At 48.6% G+C, this 18,823-nt stretch overlaps 9 pseudogenes; all 9 read left to right on the top strand.

Moving 5' to 3' along the window:
* Positions 1-1,517: 1,517 nt before the first annotated feature.
* On the top strand, positions 1,518-1,636 carry LOC143998738 (5S ribosomal RNA; annotated as a pseudogene).
* A 692-nt stretch (positions 1,637-2,328) lies between these two features.
* Positions 2,329-2,447, top strand: LOC143999146 (5S ribosomal RNA; annotated as a pseudogene).
* A 99-nt stretch (positions 2,448-2,546) lies between these two features.
* LOC143999245 (5S ribosomal RNA) lies at positions 2,547-2,665 on the top strand (annotated as a pseudogene).
* A 160-nt stretch (positions 2,666-2,825) lies between these two features.
* LOC143998605 (5S ribosomal RNA) lies at positions 2,826-2,944 on the top strand (annotated as a pseudogene).
* A 968-nt stretch (positions 2,945-3,912) lies between these two features.
* On the top strand, positions 3,913-4,031 carry LOC143999454 (5S ribosomal RNA; annotated as a pseudogene).
* A 101-nt stretch (positions 4,032-4,132) lies between these two features.
* LOC143998489 (5S ribosomal RNA) lies at positions 4,133-4,251 on the top strand (annotated as a pseudogene).
* Positions 4,252-4,572: 321 nt separating this feature from the next.
* LOC143998953 (5S ribosomal RNA) lies at positions 4,573-4,691 on the top strand (annotated as a pseudogene).
* A 9,630-nt stretch (positions 4,692-14,321) lies between these two features.
* LOC143998513 (5S ribosomal RNA) lies at positions 14,322-14,440 on the top strand (annotated as a pseudogene).
* A 1,192-nt stretch (positions 14,441-15,632) lies between these two features.
* Positions 15,633-15,751, top strand: LOC143998762 (5S ribosomal RNA; annotated as a pseudogene).
* The last annotated feature ends 3,072 nt before the right edge of the window (positions 15,752-18,823 follow it).

The following is an 18,823-nucleotide window of genomic DNA, read 5'->3' as shown; positions in this document are numbered from 1 at the left end:
GCTTTCGGGGCCAGTCCTTTCTACTCTGGTCAATGCCAGAAAGCCGGCCTCCAGGCTTATTTACTACAAAATCTGGAGGGCATATGTTTCCTGTTGTGAACTCAGGGAATGTCATCCTAGAAAGTATGTCATTAGCAGGATCTTGGCTTTCCTCCAGTCAGGCCTAGAAATGAATTTGGCCGTAAGCACTATCAAGGTGCATATTTCGGCCTTGTCAGTGTTTTTTCAGAAACCACTTGCATCACATTCCCTGCTGCGGGCTTTCATCCAGGGGGCTATGCGGATAAGGCCGCCAGTCAAACCTCCGGTATGCCCATGGGATCTGAATTTGGTTCTCTCAGCTTTGCAGGGGCAACCTTTTTAACCTTTGCATCAGGCTTCGTTAGTTCTTTTGACTAAAAAATTGGTTTTCTTGGTAGCCATATCCATGGCTAGAAGAGTGTCAGAAATAGCAGCTCTCTCCAGTAAAGAACCGTATCTAATTATTCATAAGGACCTGGTGGTAATGCGTCCCAACAGGTCCTTTCTGCCTAAGGTGGTTTCAGGATTCCATTTGAATCAAGATGTAAGCCTACCATCCTTTTTTCCGGACCCACAGTCCGCAGAAGAAGAATCTTTGCACACTTTGGATATGGTAAGGGCAATCAGTATCTATCTTCAGGCAACTGCTCAGATAAGGAAAACTGGTTGCTTATTTATTTTGCCGAAAGGCCCTAGGAAGGGCCAGGCGGCATCAAAATCCACTCTCTCAAGGTGGATTAGACAGATTATTTCTCAGGCCTATAGTGTTAAAGGGAAGATCCCTCCTTTTCAAGTGAGAGCGCACTCAACTAGGGCTGTAAGTGCTTCTTGGGCAGTGCATCACCAGGCCTCCCTGGCTCAGATCTGTAAGGCTGCAACTTGGTCATCAGTCCACACATTCACCAGATTCTATCAGGTGGATGTCAGAGGGCAAGAGGATATCGCCTTTGGGCGCAGTGTACTGCAGGCTGCAGTTTAGGTCCTCCGGTCCTTGGCGGTCTATATATATATATATCTGTGTCTCCCTCCCCTCAATCTGAGCATTGCTTTGGGTCATCCCACTATGTAATGAAGCTCCTGTGTCCCGTGATGTATGATCAAGAAAATAGGATTTTTATATACAGCTTACCTGTAAAATCCTTTTCTTGAGAGTACATCACGGGACACAGGGCTCCCACCCCTCTTGGGTTTTACGTGGTTTCCTATTGCTTTGCTACAAAACTGAGGTGCCCCCCATATGGGAGGGGTTATATAGGGGAGGAATTGTCCTTAATTTGGGGTTAACCAGTGTCCAATCACCAGAGGTGCCTATATAACCCACTATGTAATGAAGCTCCTGTGTCCCGTGATGTACTCTCAAGAAAAGGATTTTACAGGTAAGCTGTATATAAAAATCCTATTTTTTATGTTGTTGGCGTTGACCTGTTTTTTTTCGCTTGTTTCCCAAGATGACCATCTTGGCGTTTGTCAAGAGGGTGAGAGTGCCCAAAGAAAGTGCCTACGGCCAAATCACCCTGAAAGTGCCCGATGTTGTCTGATCTCGGAGGCTAAGCATTGTCGGGCCTGATTAGTAACTGGATGGGAGACCGACTGGGAATACCAGGTGCCGTAGGCTTCCTTTTATGCTGTTGGCGTTGACATGTTTTTTTTTTCCGCTTGTTTCCCAAGGTGACCATCTTGGTATTTGTCAAGAGGGCTGAGAGAGCCCAAAGAAATCTCCTACGGCCACATCACCCTGAAAGCGCCCGATCTCATCTGATCTCAGAGGCTAAGCAGGGTCCGGTCTGGATAGTACCTAATTACAGGTGCCGTAGGAATGTTTTTATATTGTTGGCTTTGACCTGTTTTTTTTCCGCTTGTTTCCCAAGGTGACCATTTTAGCATCTGTCAAGAGTTTTGAGTATGTCCCGAAGCGTTCGCCTAAGGCCACATCACCCTGAAAGTGCCCGATCTCAGAGGCTAAGCAGGGTCAGATGGGAGACCGCCAGGGTCTATGCTGTTGGCGTTGACCTGTTTTTTTTTCACTTTTTTCCCAAGATGACCATCTTGGCATTTGTCAAGAGGGTTGAGAGTGTCTGAATAGAACACCTATGGCCACATCACCCTGAAAGCGCACAATCTCATCTGATCTCAGAGGCCTAGCAGTGTACGGCCTGGTTAATACCAGGATAGGAGAACGTCTGGGAATAACAGGTGCCGTAGGCTTCTTTTTATGTTATTGGCCTTGACCTGTTTTTTTTTTTCACTTGTTTCCCAAGGTGACCATCTTGGCATTTGTCAAGAGGGTTGAGAGTGCCCGAAGAGATCACCTACGGCCCCATCACCCTGAAAGCGCCCAATCTCGTCTGTTCTCGGAGGCTAAACAGTGTCAGGCCTGGTTAGTACCTGGATGGGAGACTGCCTGGGAATACCAGGTGCCATAGGCTTCTTTTTATGTTGTTGGCTTTGACCTGTTTTTTTCGCTTGTTTCTGAAGGCGACCATCTTGGCGTTTGTCAAGAGTGTTGGGCGTGTCTTGAAGAGAATGCTTACGGCCATATCACCCTGAAAGCACCCGATCTCATCTGATTTCAGAGACTAAGCAGTGTCAGGCCTGGTAAGTACCTGGATGGGAGACTGCCTGGGAAGACCAGGTGCCATAGAAGGATCTGGCCTGGTTAGTGTCTTGATTGGGAGATCGCCTGGGAATACCGGATGCCGTAGGCTTCGTTTTATGTTGTTGGCTTTGACCTGTTTTTTTTAGCTTGTTTCCCAAGGTGAGCATCTTGGCCTTTGTCAAGAGGCTTCAGAGTGCTCAAAGAGAGTGCCTACGGCCAAATCACCCTGAGAGAGCCCAATCTCATCTGATCTTGGAGGCTAAGCAGCGATGGGCCTGGTTAGTACCTGGACGGGAGACAGCCTGGGAATACAAGGTGCCGTAGGCTTCTCATTATGTTGTCGGCGTTGACCTGTTTTTTTTCCCTTTTTTCCCAAGGTGACCATCTTGGCATTTGTCAAGAGGGTTGAGAGTGCACAAAGAAATTGCCTACGTGCACAACACCCTGAAAGCACCCAATCTCGTCTGGTCTCAGAGGCTAAGCAGGGTTGGGCCTGGTTTGTACCTGGATGGGAGACCGCCTGGGTTTTCCAGATGCCGCAGGCTTCTTTTTATGTTGTTGGTGTTGACCTGTTTTTTTTCGCTTGTTTCCCAAAGTGATTATCTTGGCATTTGTCAAGAGGGTAGAGAGTGCTTAAAGAGATCGCTTAGAGCAGCATCACCCTGAAAGAGCATCACCCTGAAAGCACCCTATCTCTTCTGATCTCGGAGGCTAAGAAGGGTTGGGCCTAGTTAGTACTTGAATGGGAGATGGCCTTGGAATACCAGGTGCCATATTCTTCTTTTCATGTTGTTGGCGTTGACCTGTTTTTTTTTTGCTTGTTTCCCAGGGTGACTATCTTGGCATTTTTCAAGAGGGATGAGAGTGCTCAAAGAGATTGCCTATGGGCACATCACCCTGAAAGCACCCAATCTCCTCTGATCTCAGAGGCTAGAAAGGGTCGTGCCTTGTTAATACCTGGATGGGAGACCGCCTGGGAATACTAGGTGCTGTAGGCTTCTTTTTATGTTGTTGGCGTTGACTTGATTTTTTGTTTGCTTCCCAAGGTGACCATCTTGGCGTTTGTCAAGAGGGTTGAGCGTGCCTGAAAAAAATCTACTATAGCTGCATCACAATGAAAGAGCCCAATCTCATTTGATCTCAGAGGCTAAGCAGGGTTGGGACCTGGTTAGTACCTGGATGGGAGACCGCCTGGGATTTCTCAATGCCATAGGCTTTTTTTTTAAGTTGTTGCTTGATTCCCAAGGTGACCATCTTGGCGTTTGTCAAAAGTGTTGAAAGTGCCTGAAGGGATTGCCTACGGGCACATCACCCTGAAAGCACCCGATCTCATTTGATGTTGGAGGCTAAGAAGAGTCGGGCCTTGTTAGTACGTGGATGGGAGACCGCCTGGGAATACCAGGTGTCGAAGGCTTCTTTTTATGTTGTTGGCGTTGACCTGTTTTTTTTTTAGCTTGTTTCCCAAGGTCACCATCTTGGTGTTTGTCAAGAGGGTTGAGAGTGCTTGAAGAGATTGCCTATGGCCACATCACTCTGAAAGCACCCAATCTTGTCTGATCTTGGAGGCTAAGAAGAGTCAGGCCTGGTTAGTACCTGGATGGGAGACCACCTGGGAATACCAGTTATTGTAGGCTTCTTTTATGTTGTTGGCATTGATTTGTTTGTTTTTTTCCGCTTGTTTCCCAAGGTGACCATCTTGGCATTTGTCAAGAGGGTTGAGAGTGCCCAAAGAGATCGCTTACAGCAGCATCACCCTAAAAAAAGCCCTATCTCTTCTCATCTCTGAGGCTAAGAAGCGTTGGGCCTAGTTAGTACCTGGATGGGAGATGGCGTTGGAATACCAGGTGCCGTATTCTTCTTTTTATGTTGTTGACATTGACCTGTCTTTTTTCGCTTGTATCTCAAGGTGACTATCTTGACATTTGTCAAGAGGGTTGAGAGTGCCCAAAGAGATTGCATATGGGCACATAACCCTGAAAGCGCCCGATCTCCTCTGATCTCAGAGGCTAAACAGGGTTGGGCCTTGCTAGTACCTGGATTGGAGACAACCTGGGAATACTAGGTGCTGTAGGCTTCTTTTTATGTTGTTGGCATTGACTTGTTTTTGGTTTGTTTGTTTACCAAGGTGACCATCTTGGTGTTTGTCAAGAGGGTTGAGAGTGCCTGAAGAGCTTGCCTATGGCCACATAACCCTGAAAGCACCAGATCTCGTCTGATCTCAGAGACTAAACAGGGTCGGCCCTTGTTAATACCTGGATGAGAGACCACCTGGGAATACTAGGTGCTGTAGACTAATCCATCCAGAGGGGGGGTGGGGCCGTCATTCCCAATTTTCCACTTTTTCCAAAAGAGAGAGTGGGTGGAGGGGGTGAGAGATAGGGGAGGAAGGCAGAAAAGAGAAGGGGTGAAAGATCAGGAAAGGAGAAGAGGGGACGAGACACAATGGCAGCCACTGTCCAAGGGGCCAGTCAAGGAAAGCTCAGAGCACTAAGGTGATAGCAGGCGACATCCTTCCAGCGAGAATATAAAGGTATTCCAGATGTCCCAGGTTTGTTTAAAAAATTCTTGTTTACCTTGTGATGTGAGGATCAAGTCCTCCATTTTTTTTAATGTCCTCTATTTTCCTAAGCCAGTGAGTAATGAAAGGGGGGGAACATTTTTTCCAATTGAGAGGGATGCAGGATTTCGCCGCATTTATCACATGTCGTAAAATTGATTTTTTTGTACTTCTTAATGGGAATCTGTGAATGGTGCAAGAGAAAGAATGCAGCCTCTTCCGGGATGGAGAAGTCTGTGAATTTTTGTGTTATGCATCGGATCTCTGTCCAGAAGTCCACCAAGCTGGGGCAGGACCAAAAAATGTGGAGCAACGTGCCCTCTTCTTCTCCAAACCTCCAGCATATGTTCGAGGAAGAGGGGAAACATTTATGCAGCTTTGATGGTGTCAAATACCACCTGGTGAGAAGTTTAAAATTTGTACACTGTGTGGTCATTGTTGTGGATGTCTTGTGACATTATGTTTTCATATAAAAACTTTTTCTGATAAAAAAAAAAAGATATGGGGGGTCCCATCTGTCGATGCGGCTGTTTCTTGCGTGAATAGAAACCTGACCTGTCCTTTGGATAATGCTCAGGTATTTAAAGATCCAACTGATAAGAAGCTGGAAACATTATTAAAAGCCTCCTTTCCGGGGGGCGTGGCCTGAGCTGCAATGGAGTTGGACGTCTGCAGTAGGAGCTCCGCTCATCCACACTCCTGCAACCTCCATCCTGCAACATCCTGCCTTGGTACTGTGCCTGGACGTCCCTGCCTTCTCCCCCGCAATACTCCTGGAGCCATCCGCCCGTTCGGGCGCTGCGCGGAGCCGTTCTGGTAGGATTTCCCCGTTCGGGGACGGCCTGTAGGAAGGTCCGTGGCTTCAACCTAGGCGCCGGAGCGGCGGCCATCTTGCTACACCCGGCGGCGGCTCTCCGGCCTCCCCAGCCCCCTAGGCTACTCCAGAGCTGCCCCGCAGCACTCCCGGCTGCCGGATCGCCCTCGGCCGCGGGTGTGGGACCTATTTTTCGGACGGAGACCGGTGGGACAGTCCGCGGCTTCGGCCTGGTCCCTCTGCCGGCGGCCATCTTGCTACACCCGAGGCGGCCTCTACATTTATGACTGCCTGCAAACTTGCATCTCTCTGCTGTGGCCACCGATTGCTTTCTACCACCTGTGAAGTGCCCCTTTATCTTCCTACGACTGGTGGGACAGCCTGTGGGACCGGCCTGGGCCTAGGAGCAGTGGCCATCTTGCTATACCCGCTGAGGTACTGTGCCCAGTGATCTGTAACCCCCTGACCGTCCTGTCCCCGGTTTATTCCCGCTGCAGCCGCTGATCCTTTTGAACACAGTCCATAACCTTAATTGCGGCACTGTACAGCTGCTGTGAGCGGGGAATTTAAGAGGTTGGCCTAATACACAGCGGCCATATTGGAACACCTCGGACCACTTCTGGACCATGTCCCCTCCTAAAAAGTCAGCCGAGGCCGCTGACAAGCTTGCCAGGTACCGCCGCCATGAGGAGGAGCACCGGGCCAGGGATGGCGCCAGAGCTCCCTCTGACGCAGACCACTCTGCGTCAGCCACTAACCAAGTCTTCGATGCCATCGCCCTGTGCCAGAGCACGCTCACCTCCAAAATTGAGGAGGTTAAAATTGATGTGTCCCTCATCCGGCAAGACCTCTCCACCCTCCGGGACCGCGTGGCGGAGACAGAGACCCGCATCAGTAGAGCTGAGGACATCATACATCCCCTGCAACACACCACTGACGAGGTACGCCGCCAGTTGCAACAGCTTAGCGCAAAACAGGACGACATGGAGAACCGCCTTCGGAGGTGCAATCTCCGCTTTATTGGCCTCCCTGAGTCGGCTGAGGGCAGCGACCTGGCGGTTTTCCTTGAAAATCTCCTGACCTCCACCTTCGGCAGAGAGGCATTTTCAGTGATGTTCGCGGTGGAGAGGGCCCATCGCATTCCTGCTCGTCCTCCTCCCCAGGGAGCCCCACCGCGCACCTTGATAGCGAAATTTCTTAATTTCCGGGACCGCGACAAAATCCTCCGCCTGACCAGAGAAAGGGGTAATATCCCTCATACCAATACGCATGTGGCAGTATTTCCAGACTTCTCCAGTGAGGTACAGCGGCAGCGCTCCAGGTTTCAGGATGTTAAACTACGCCTTCGTGTTCTACACCTCAAATACGCAATGTTGTATCCTGCGAAGCTTCGCGTGGAACACGAGGGCCGAACCCTCTTTTTTGAAGATCCTGCACTGGCGTCCACCTGGATTGACCAGAGGGAACACCGAGACTGAACATGCTACCCTACCTGGGCGCCCATGACTTTTTGATTAAGCCGTTGATGGGCCCATTACAACTGACGGCCCTTTGCGGAACCTGGGGGCTAACCCGGAAATTCCTTTAACGCTAGTTCCGGCTCTTACAGCATGCTTATCGACTCCGGGCGACCTTGCCGGCATGCGCTCCCTGCCTCCTTTATACCTGCAGAGCGCCTGGGGAAGACCGTAGGCTACGCGACGTCCACACCTTTTCTACTATACTTTAAGCAATCATCCCTATGGCGGGCGGAGCTACCCCCTGCTCAGCCATGATGGTGTTACACCTTTTTGGCTCCTACTCCCCAAGCACCCTTCAGAGAAGACGTCAGACTACGTGCCTCTAAACATTGAACCCCTGTATACCCTGATCAAGAACAAGACACAAACCTGGGCCAGACTACCTCTAGGTGTTATGGGACACATCACTCTGGTCAAAATGATACTTCTACCTAAGATACTTTATTTGGTGTGGCATGCACCCCTATACATACCACAAAAGTTTTTCAAAACAATCAAATGAATTCTTAATTCATTTGTATGGGGTCACAGCAGACACAAATTGTCTTGGAAAATTCTGAAGAATCCAACGATATTGGGAGGGGCTGCTCTTCCAGATTTCCAGGATTACTATCTTGCCTCCTAATTGTCCCACTTTTATCATTTTGACAAGAGCGAGCTACCAAGATACCAGACACTACTTTGCCAACGTCCGGGCGACCCGGCCCATACCCCACTTCAGTCGGTCCTTCGGGCCCCATTGTCAGGACATTCCCCCCATCACAAAGTAGACATGCTCACACATCACTGGAGGATCTGGCGGACGGCCCTGAAAAAAATCGGGACCCCGCAGGTCCATTCCTATACACCTCTCTGGTTCAACACTCATTTGCCCGAACTGTTGTCCGTTCCAGACCCCGCGGTCTGGATACGTTATGGGATCCTATACGTGCACCAAACTATGACTAACGCTGGGCTCAAATCATTTCAAACATTAAAGGAAGAATTCTCACTCCCTAACCATGTCCTTTTCAGGTACTTACAGCTCCGACATGCTTTATAGACTCAATTCGCCGGCTCCAACCCAACCCTGACAGTCCCTCCTATAGTTGATATAATTAAAGGTGATGAGCCAACCAGGTTGATTTCCGCCCTCTACTCCACCATCCGTCTCCCAGGCACCGTGACATTGGCATATGCTGCTAAGACCCGATGGGAGGTGGATTTTGGAATAATTGAGGATGAGGAGTGGGATGAAGTCTTGGGGGATGTGAAGAGAGTTTCCCCCAAGCTGTCGGACCGCCTTACGCAGTTGTACATCATTCATAGGACATACTTGACTCCCCAGAGGATAGCACGGTTTAAACCAATGTATAATCCGGGATGCCGCTTATGCGACCACACCCCAGGCGCCTTCTATCACCTCATATGGTCCTGTCCGGTTATCCAAACATACTGGATACAGGTGATTCGCTTTCTCCATGATCGGATGGGCTCTCCTGCTAGCCTTGACCCGAAGATGTGCCTGCTTGGTCTGTTGCCGGAGTTAGACGCTGACAAACCTCTTCGCACCTTTTTACATGAAACGCTGTTCCTGGCGAGAAAAGGGATTGCTCGTGGCTGGATGCAGGCCCTCCCCCCCACGGTCCAGTGCTGGAAGAAGGAGATCAACGATACCCTTCCATATAAGAAATTGATTTATGCACATAGAGGATGTCCACTTAAATATGAGCAGATCTGGGGTAGATGGTTGGAAGATGGGGAGACATGTACCTGATTTGCTGCTATATTGCTCCCTTACCCCCCTCCCCCCTCTGCCTCTCCCTTTCTGTGTATCTTCCACCCATTGGGCCTCCTCTTATTATTTTCCTCTCCTCCTCCTTCCCCCCCCCTTTTCAGTTACTTTTGTATTAATTTTCTCTTTTTTTTTTTCTCTGCTTGCTCCCCCTACCCCGGCTGATACACAATGGCTCTATAATGACTTTGCCAATGATGAGTGTTTATTTTTCTACAGCACAGATAATCTACTGTACTCATATAGGCAATACTGCCTTGGCCATGTTGGCCTATGTTACCCTCTGTACCGATGGCATGTTTGCTATGTCTGCTTTTTACCCTGTTTTCTGCTCCTTTCAATAAAGTTTGTTTTTCAATAAAAAAAAAAAAAGCCTCCTTTTCCATGACTGGCGCTGTAGTGCAACCTACAGTCGCAGCTGTGGGGTTGTATCAGTTCCTCAACGAACAGGTTAAGCAGATGCTTGGCCTCCTTCCCAGTGAGGAAGTGGAGAATTATGCAGAAATACCTCAAATTCTGTGTTTCATGATTGATGTGATTTTGGATTCTGTCCAACAAGCATCTCGTTTGTCTCTCCTGTTGGTACACATGCGAAGGGCCCTATGGCTAAAGAATTGGGCAGCTGAGCTATCATGCAAGAAGCATTTGATTGGGTTCCCGTTTAAAGGGGAATGTTTGTTTGGAGAAGAATTAGACAAATTCGTCCAAAAAATTTCAGGGGGTAAATCTACTCTCCTTCCAGTCAAAAGGAGCAAACGTCCATTATTTAGGCGTTCTCTTTCTCCCAGAGCATCAAGCTCTAAGCAGTGGCGACGGCCTTCTCAACCCCCCTCTCCAAGAAAGGCTCAAGGCCGGGCCCAGGGGCAGAAGAAATCCTGGGGGCGAAAGCCTGCCAAGCAGAGCCCGAAAGCTTCCTTGTGAAGGGGCGCCCCCGCTCGGCCAAGTGGGGGGAAGGCTCCTGCAGTTTGCAGAAGCCTGGCAGGAAGAGATCCGGGACGAGTGGGTGGTCTCTTCGGTATCTCTGGGCTACAAGCTGGAGTTTCAGGAGATTCCACCTTCTCGCTTTCTAAGGTCAAGGATCCCCAGGGACCCAGTAAAGCAAAGACCGCTATTTCTGGCCTTAGATCACTACTATCCCAGAGGGTGATAGTAGAAGTGGACCCAAAAGAACAGGGTTCAGGGTTTTACTCGAATCTCTTCACCGTTCCAAAGCCAAATGGAAGTGTCAGATCTATCCTGGATCTGAAGGATCTGAACCAGTTTTTACGCATCCGGTCCTTCCGAATACAGTCAATTTGCACTGTGGTCTCCTCCCTGCAAGGGGGAGAGTTTATGGCATCAATAGACATCAAGGATGCATATCTCCATGTGCCAATTTTTCCCGCACACCAAAAGTATCTAAGGTTCGCGGTAGAGCGGCGCCATTTTCAATTTGTGGCCTTGCCGTTCGGGCTAGCTACGGCCCCTCGAGTCTTCACAAAGATTCTGGACCCTCTCTTGGCAAACCTAAGAGCTCAGGGTATATCCGTCATGGCTTATCTAGACTATTTGCTTCTCATAGAGAAAACAGTAGCGCTCCTGAACCACCGTGTTACCAGAACGCTAGAACACCTGGAACGCCTAGGTTGGATTATAAACCTAGAAAAGTCGTCCCTACAGCCTGCTACCAGGTTGGAATACCTGGGTATGGTTATCGACACTGCTCAGGGCAAGGTGTTTCTACCAAGGCCAAAAGCCTTGGCCATTGGGGATCTGGTGCGCCTAATTCTGGGCAGAAGATCTTCCCCCATTCGGTTGTGCATGAGACTGTTATGCCCCGTACACACGACCGGACTTTTCAACATCCAAAGTCTGACGGAATGATTCCGGCAGACTATTCCATCGTGTGTGGGCTGCAACGGACTTTTGATTCGCAAAAGTCTGACAGACTTTAGAAATGGAACATGCTTCAAATTCTTCCGACAGAACTCTGCCGGACCCAGTTCCTACCGAGAAATTCGCTAGTGTGTATGCTATTTCGACGGACTAAAACCGACGCTAGTGCAGCTATTGGCTACTGGCTATGAACTTCCTTATTCGAGTCGAGTCGTACGTCATCACGTTCGAATCCATCGGAGTTTGGTGTGATTGTGTGTGGCCAAGTCCGCTCATTCGGAAAGTCAGTCAGAACTCTGCCGGAACTCCGTCAGAACTCCTTCGAAAGTCTGTCGGACATAATTCTGGTCGTGTGTACGCGGCTTTAGGGAAAATGGTCGCCTCCTTCGAAACCGTTCCATTCGCCCAACTGCAAAGATGCATCCTTGCCGCTTGGAACAGGAAGCCCCAGTCCTTGGATCTTCCTATGCGTCTATCCCCAGGGACACGCAAGAGCCTCGTCTGGTGGTTACAAACCGAGAATTTGCTGAAAGGCAAAACTTTTCTTCCTCTTCCATGGAAGATTATTATGACAAATGGCAGCCTGACAGGCTGGGGAGCAGTGTTGGAGGAGACATGCTCGCAGTGGAAATGGTCTGCGATCGAGAAGCTATTGCCCATAAATGTCTTGGAGATCCGGGCAGTTTATATGGCTCTCATAAACTGGTCTTTCAGACTACGGGGTCTCCCTGTTCGGGTTCAGTCCGACAATGCCACAGCAGTGGCCAATATCAATCACCAGGGCAGTACCAGGAGTCTGGTTGCACAAAAAGAGGTGAATCGCATCCTTGTCTGGGCAGAAAGGCATGTTTCATGACTTTCTGCAGTCTTCATTCCAGGAGTGGAAAATTGGCAAGCAGATTTTCTGTGCTGCCAGCAGTTGTGCCCAGGAGAATGGGCTCTGCACCCCGACGTGTTTTGGAACATATGTCGCAGGTGGGGTACTCCAGACGTAGATCTGTTTGCGTCCAGGTTCAACAGAAAACTGGACAAATTTGTGTCAAGGACAAGAGATACACTCGCTCAGGGGTCGGATACTCTGACAGTTCCCTGGGATCAGTACAATTTGATTCATGCCTTCCCCCCGTGCCCGCTTCTGTCGCGGTTCCTGGGAAGAGTCAAGAGGGAAACAAAGTCGCTTCTTTTGGTAGCCCTGGCTTGGCCCAGGCGACCGTGGTATGCAGAGATCATGAAGTTGGCAGTAGGCAGGCCGTGGATCCTCCCTCTCCGGCCAGATCTGCTCTCACAGGGTCCAATTTACCATCCTGCTTTACACAGTCTGAATTTGACGGTTTGGCTGCTGAGACCCACATTCTGAGAGACCGTGGGCTTTCGGGGCCAGTCCTTTCTACTCTGGTCAATGCCAGAAAGCCAGCCTCCAGGCTTATTTACTACAAAATCTGGAGGGCATATGTTTCCTGTTGTGAACTCAGGGAATGTCATCCTAGAAAGTATGTCATTAGCAGGATCTTGGCCTTCCTCCAGTCAGGCCTATAAATTAATTTGGCCGTAAGCACTATCAAGGTGCATATTTCGGCCTTGTCAGTGTTTTTTCAGAAACCACTTGCATCGCATTCCCTGGTGCGGGCTTTCATCCAGGGGGCTATGCGGATAAGGCCGCCAGTCAAACCTCCGGTATGTCCATGGGATCTGAATTTGGTTCTCTTAGCTTTGCAGGGGCAACCTTTTGAACCTTTGCATCAGGCTTCGTTAGTTCTTTTGACTAAAAAATTGGTTTTCTTGGTAGCCATATCCACGGCTAGAAGAGTGTCAGAACTAGCAGCTCTCTCCAGTAAAGAACCATATCTAATTATTCATAAGGACCTGGTGGTAATGCGTCCCAACAGTTCCTTTCTGCCTAAGGTGGTTTCAGGATTCCATTTGAATCAAGATGTAAGCCTACCATCCTTTTTTCCGGACCCACAGTCCGCAGAAGAAGAATCTTTGCACACTTTGGATGTGGTAAGGGCAATCGGTATCTATCTTCAGGCAACTGCTCAGATAAGGAAAACTGATTGCTTATTTATTTTGCCGGAAGGCCCTAGGAAGGGTCAGGTGGCATCAAAATTCACTCTCTCAAGGTGGATTAGACAGATTATTTCTCAGGCCTATAGTGTTAAAGGGAAGATCCCTCCTTTTCAAGTGAAAGCGCACTCAACTAGGGCTGTAAGTGCTTCTTGGGCAGTGCATCACCAGGCCTCCCTGGCTCAGATCTGTAAGGCTGCAACTTGGTCATCAGTCCACACATTCACCAGATTATATCAGGTGGATGTCAGAGGGCAAGAGGATATCGCCTTTGGGCGCAGTGTACTGCAGGCTGCAGTTTAGGTCCTCCGGTCCTTGGCGGTCTATATATTATGATCTGTGTCTCCCTCCCCTCAATCTGAGCATTGCTTTGGGTCATCCCACTATGTAATGAAGCTCCTGTGTCCCGTGATGTATGATCAAGAAAATAGGATTTTTATATACAGCTTACCTGTAAAATCCTTTTCTTGAGAGTACATCACGGGACACAGTGCTCCCACCCCTCTTGGGTTTTACGTGGTTTCCTATTGCTTTGCTACAAAACTGAGGTGCCTCCCATATGGGAGGGGTTATATAGGGGAGGAATTCTCCTTAATTGGGGGTTAACCAGTGTCCAATCACCAGATGTGCCTATATAACCCACTATGTAATGAAGCTCCTGTGTCCCGTGATGTACTCTCAAGAAAAGGATTTTACAGGTAAGCTGTATATAAAAATCCTATTTTTTATGTTGTTGGCTTTGACCTTTTTTTTTTCGCTTGTTTCTCAAGGCGACCATCTTGGCGTTTGTCAAGAGGGTTGGGTGTGTCTTGAAGAGAACGCTTACAGCCACATCACCCTGAAGGCACCCGATCTCGTCTGATTTCAGAGGCTAAGCAGTGTCAGGCCTGGTTAGTACCTGGATGGGAGACTGCCTGGGAAGACCAGGTGCCATAGAAGGATCTGGCCTGGTTAGTGTCTTGATTGAGAGATCGCCTTGGAATACCGGATGCCGTAGGCTTCTTTTTATGTTGTTGGCTTTGACCTGTTTTTTTTTAGCTTGTTTCCCAAGGTGAGCATCTTGGCCTTTGTCAAGAGGCTTCAGAGTGCCCAAAGAGAGTGCCTACAGCCAAATCACCCTGAGAGAGCCCAATCTCATCTGATCTCGGAGGCTAAGCAGCGATGGGCCTGGTTAGTACCTGGATGGGAGACAGCCTGGGAATACCAGGTGCCGTAGGCTTCTCATTATGTTGTCGGCGTTGACCTGTTTTTTTTCCCTTTTATCCCAAGGTGACCATCTTGCCATTTGTCAAGAGGGTTGAGAGTGCACAAAGAAATTGCCTATGGGCACAACACCCTGAAAGCACCCAATCTCGTCTGGTCTCAGAGGCTAAGCAGAGTTGGGCCTGATTTGTACCTGGATGGGAGACCACCTGGGTTTTCCAGATGCCGCAGGCTTCTTTTTATGTTGTTGGTGTTGACCTGTTTTTTTTTCGCTTGTTTCCCAAAGTGATCATCTTGGCATTTGTCAAGAGGGTTGAGAGTGCCTAAAGAGATCGCTTACAGCAGCATCACCCTGAAAGCACCCTATCTCTTCTGATCTTGGAGGCTAAGAAGGGTTGGGCCTAGTTAGTACTTGAATGGGAGACGGCCTTGGAATACCAGGTGCCATATTCTTCATTTCATGTTGTTGGCGTTGACCTGTTTTTTTTCGCTTGTTTCCCAGGGTGACTATCTTGGCATTTTTCAAGAGGGATGAGAGTGCCCAAAGAGATTGCCTATGGGCACATCACCCTGAAAGCACCCAATCTCCTCTGATCTCAGAGGCTAGAAAGGGTCGCGCTTGGTAATACCTGGATGGGAGACCGCCTGGGAATACTAGGTGCTGTAGGCTTCTTTTTATGTTGTTGGCGTTGACTTGATTTTTTGTTTGCTTCCCAAGGTGACCATCTTGGCGTTTGTCAAGAGGGTTGAGCGTGCCTGAAAAAATCTAGTATGGCCGCATCACCCTGAAAGAGCCCAATCTCATTTGATCTCAGAGGCTAAGCAGGGTTGGGACCTGGTTAGTATCTGGATGGGAGACTGCCTGGGATTTCTCAATGGCATAGGCTTTTTTTTTTAATTTGTTGGCATTGACTTAGTTTTTTTTTGCTTGTTTCCCAAGGTGACCATCTTGGCGTTTGTCAAGCGGGTTGAAAGTGCCTGAAGGGATTGCCTACAGGCACATCACCCTGAAAGCACCTGATCTCGTTTAATGTTGGAGGCTAAGAAGAGTCGGGCCTTGTTAGTACGTGGATGGGAGACCGCCTGGGATTACCAGGTGTCGTAGGCTTCTTTTTATGTTGTTGGCGTTGACCTGTTTTTTTTTAGCTTGTTTCCCATGGTCACCATCTTGGTGTTTGTCAAGAGGGTTGAGAGTGCCTGAAGAGATTGCCTATGGCCACATCACTCTGAAAGCACCCAATCTTGTCTGATCTTGGAGGCTAAGAAGAGTCAGGCCTGGTTAGTACCTGGATGGGAGACCACCTGGGAATACCAGTTATTGTAAGCTTCTTTTTATGTTGTTGGCGTTGATTCGTTTTTTTTTCCGCTTGTTTCCCAAGGTGACCATCTTGGCATTTGTCAAGAGGGTTAAGAGTGCCCAAAGAGATCGCTTACAACAGCATCACCCTGAAAGAGCCCTATCTCTTCTCATCTCTGAGGCTAAGAAGGGTTGGGCCTAGTTAGTACCTGTATGGGAGATGGCGTTGGAATACCAGGTGCCGTATTCTTCTTTTTATGTTGTTGACATTGACCTGTCTTTTTTCCCAAGGTTGGGCCTTGCTAGTACCTGGATTGGAGACCACCTGGGAATACTAGGTGCTGTAGGATTCTTTTTATGTTGTTGGCGTTGACTTGTTTTTGTTTTGTTTGTTTACCAAGGTGACCATCTTGGTGTTTGTCAAGAGGGTTGAGAGTCCAGCTTGCCTATGGCCACATAACCCTGAAAGCACCAGATCTCATCTGATCTCAGAGACTTAACAGGGTCTCGTCTGATCTCAGAGACTAAACAGGGTCGGGCCTTGTCTGATCTCAGAGACTAAACAGGGTCGGGCCTTGTTAATACCTGGATGGGAGACCACCTGGGAATACTAGGTGCTGTAGACTTCTTCTTATGTTGTTGGCGTTAACTTGTTTTTTTTTGTTTGTTTCCCAAAGTGACCATCTTGGCGTTAGTCAAGAGGGTTGAGAGTGCCTGAAGAAATCTCCTACGGCCACATCACCCTGAAAGAGCCCAATCTCATCTGATCTCAGAGGCTAAGCAGGGTTGGGACCAGTTTAATCCCTGGATGGGAGACCGCCTGGGATTTCCAGATGCCGTAGGCTTCTTGTTATGTTGTTGCCGTTGACCTATTTTTTTCCGCTTGTTCCCAAGGTGACCATCTTGGCATTTGTCAAGAGAGTTGAGAGTGCCTGAAGATATTGGCTACGGCCACATCACCCTGAATCTGTTCCATTTCATCTGATCTTGGAGTCTAAGCAGGGTCAGGCCTGGTTAATGCCTGGATGGGAGACCGCCTGGGAATACCAGGTGTCGTAGGCTTCTTTTTTTTTTTCTCCAAACAGGGGAAGACGGTCCCCCGAGTACATAATATAACAGAGAAATACAGAGCAAAAAGCACCTGAACAATACTTGATCCAGGTATATTCGCAAATGGGAGTCTGCCTTCCATCAATCATAATGATTCAAGGCACGGATAAAGTACTGTACCAAGATCCAGGGTCACACAAACCCCAGGTCCCTCCGGCATAATCCATCCAGAGGGGCGTGTGGGGCCGTCATTCCCAATTTTCCACTTTTTCCAAAAGAGAGAGGGGGTGGAGGGGGTGAGAGATAGGGGAGGAAGGCAGAAAAGAGAAGGGGTGAAAGATCAGGAAAGGAGAAGAGGGGATGAGATACGATGGCAGCCACTGTCCAAGGGGCCAGTCAAGGAAAGCTCAGAGCACTAAGGCGATAGCAGGCGACATCCTTCCAGAGAGAATGTAAAGGTATTCCAGATGTCCCAGGTTTGTTTAAAAAATTCTTGTTTACCTTGTGATGTGAGGATCAAGTCCTCTATTTTTTTTAATGTCCTCTATTTTCCTAAGCCAGTGAGTAATGAAAGGGGGGGAACATTTTTTGCAATTGAGAGGGATGCAGGATTTCGCCGCATTTATCACATGTCGTAAAATTGATTTTTTGTACTTCTTAATGGGAATCTGTGAATGGTGCAAGAGAAAGAATGCAGCCTCTTCCGGGATGGAGAAGTCTGTGAATTTTTGTGGTATGCATCGGATCTCTGTCCAGAAGTCCACCAAGCTGGGGCAGGACCAAAAAATGTGGAGCAACGTGCCCTCTTCTTCTCCACACCTCCAGCATATGTTCAAGGAAGAGGGGAAACATTTATGCAGCTTTGATGGTGTCAAATACCACCTGGTGAGAAGTTTAAAATTTGTCTCCTGTATCTTCGTGCACAGCAAGGTTTTGAGAGCCAAAGTGATAATGCGTTGTCTCTGTGCTGGGGAAAACGAGCAATTAAGGTCCTTTTCCCAGTTGGACAGACAGGTTAAGTGTGGGTGATCTGTTTGAGAGAGAATGTGGACCAAAGGGCCTTCGCTCCTGCATAGAGTCTCAAACTCCGTCTGAGGGCGGGCGAAAGTTTGAGTATTGGGGATGGAATGGAGAAAATGATGTGGTTGCGCCGCTCTCCAAAAAGGCAGTTGGAAAAGCCCTGTCGGATCTGTTAGGGTTGAGAAAGAAGGCCATTTTCCATCAATGACGAATTTAGACGCATGGTCTAGGTTGGAATTTCTAAGTGGGTCCCCGGTTCAAAGTTTGGATGGCCACGTATAGGGAATAGGAGGGAAGTCAAAGACGTGAGTGTGTTTTGGGTAGCGATCAGGTGACTGACTTTCAATGAAGCCCCTATAGTGGGATGTGACGTCAATTCTGTGGGTAAATCCTTATAGCACCACATGGCGCTTCTTAGCGGAATTCGGGAGTGAGATTGTCCTAGTTGCACCCAGAGCTTAGAAAGTTTGTTTCCATTCCAGTCCAATACACGCCTCAGATGGGAGGCCAGGTAGTAGCGTCGCAAGTCAGGGAGAACCAACCCTCCCTGTTGTTTAGACAATGTCAGCTGTGACCACTTAAGTCTGGGATTTTTGTGGGCCCAGTTAAATTGAGTGAGCAGGGATTGAGCTTGCTTAAAAAACGGGACTGGAATCTGGATCGGGAGAGCTTGGAAAAGATAGGTAAATTTAGGCAGTATGTTCATTTTAATGAGATTGCATCTCCTGAACCAGTAATGGAGGCCAGAATGCCACCCGTGAAGCAAACTGCAGATCTTAGTGACAAGGGGTGGGGGGAAGTTCAACTTAAACGTACGCGCGATGTCCGGTGGAATGTAAGTACCTAAGTACTTAAGGGCTGTATGGGTCCATTTAAATCGAAAATTGGACTGCAAGTCTAGTAACGTTTGCGGGGGGACTTCGACCCCCATGGCCTCTGATTTCAAGACGTATCCCGTATATCTGGAATTCCCGAAGGAGATTTGGCAAGGAAACTCTGAGATTCGTCAACGAGAACAGCATGTCATCCACG

The sequence above is a fragment of the Lithobates pipiens genome, unplaced genomic scaffold, assembly GCF_037356315.1.
Source record: "Lithobates pipiens isolate NorthernLeopardFrog02 unplaced genomic scaffold, aLitPip1_a1.2 Scaffold_19, whole genome shotgun sequence".
Classification (NCBI taxonomy): domain Eukaryota; kingdom Metazoa; phylum Chordata; class Amphibia; order Anura; family Ranidae; genus Lithobates; species Lithobates pipiens.
This window is presented reverse-complemented; position numbering and strand designations above follow the sequence as displayed.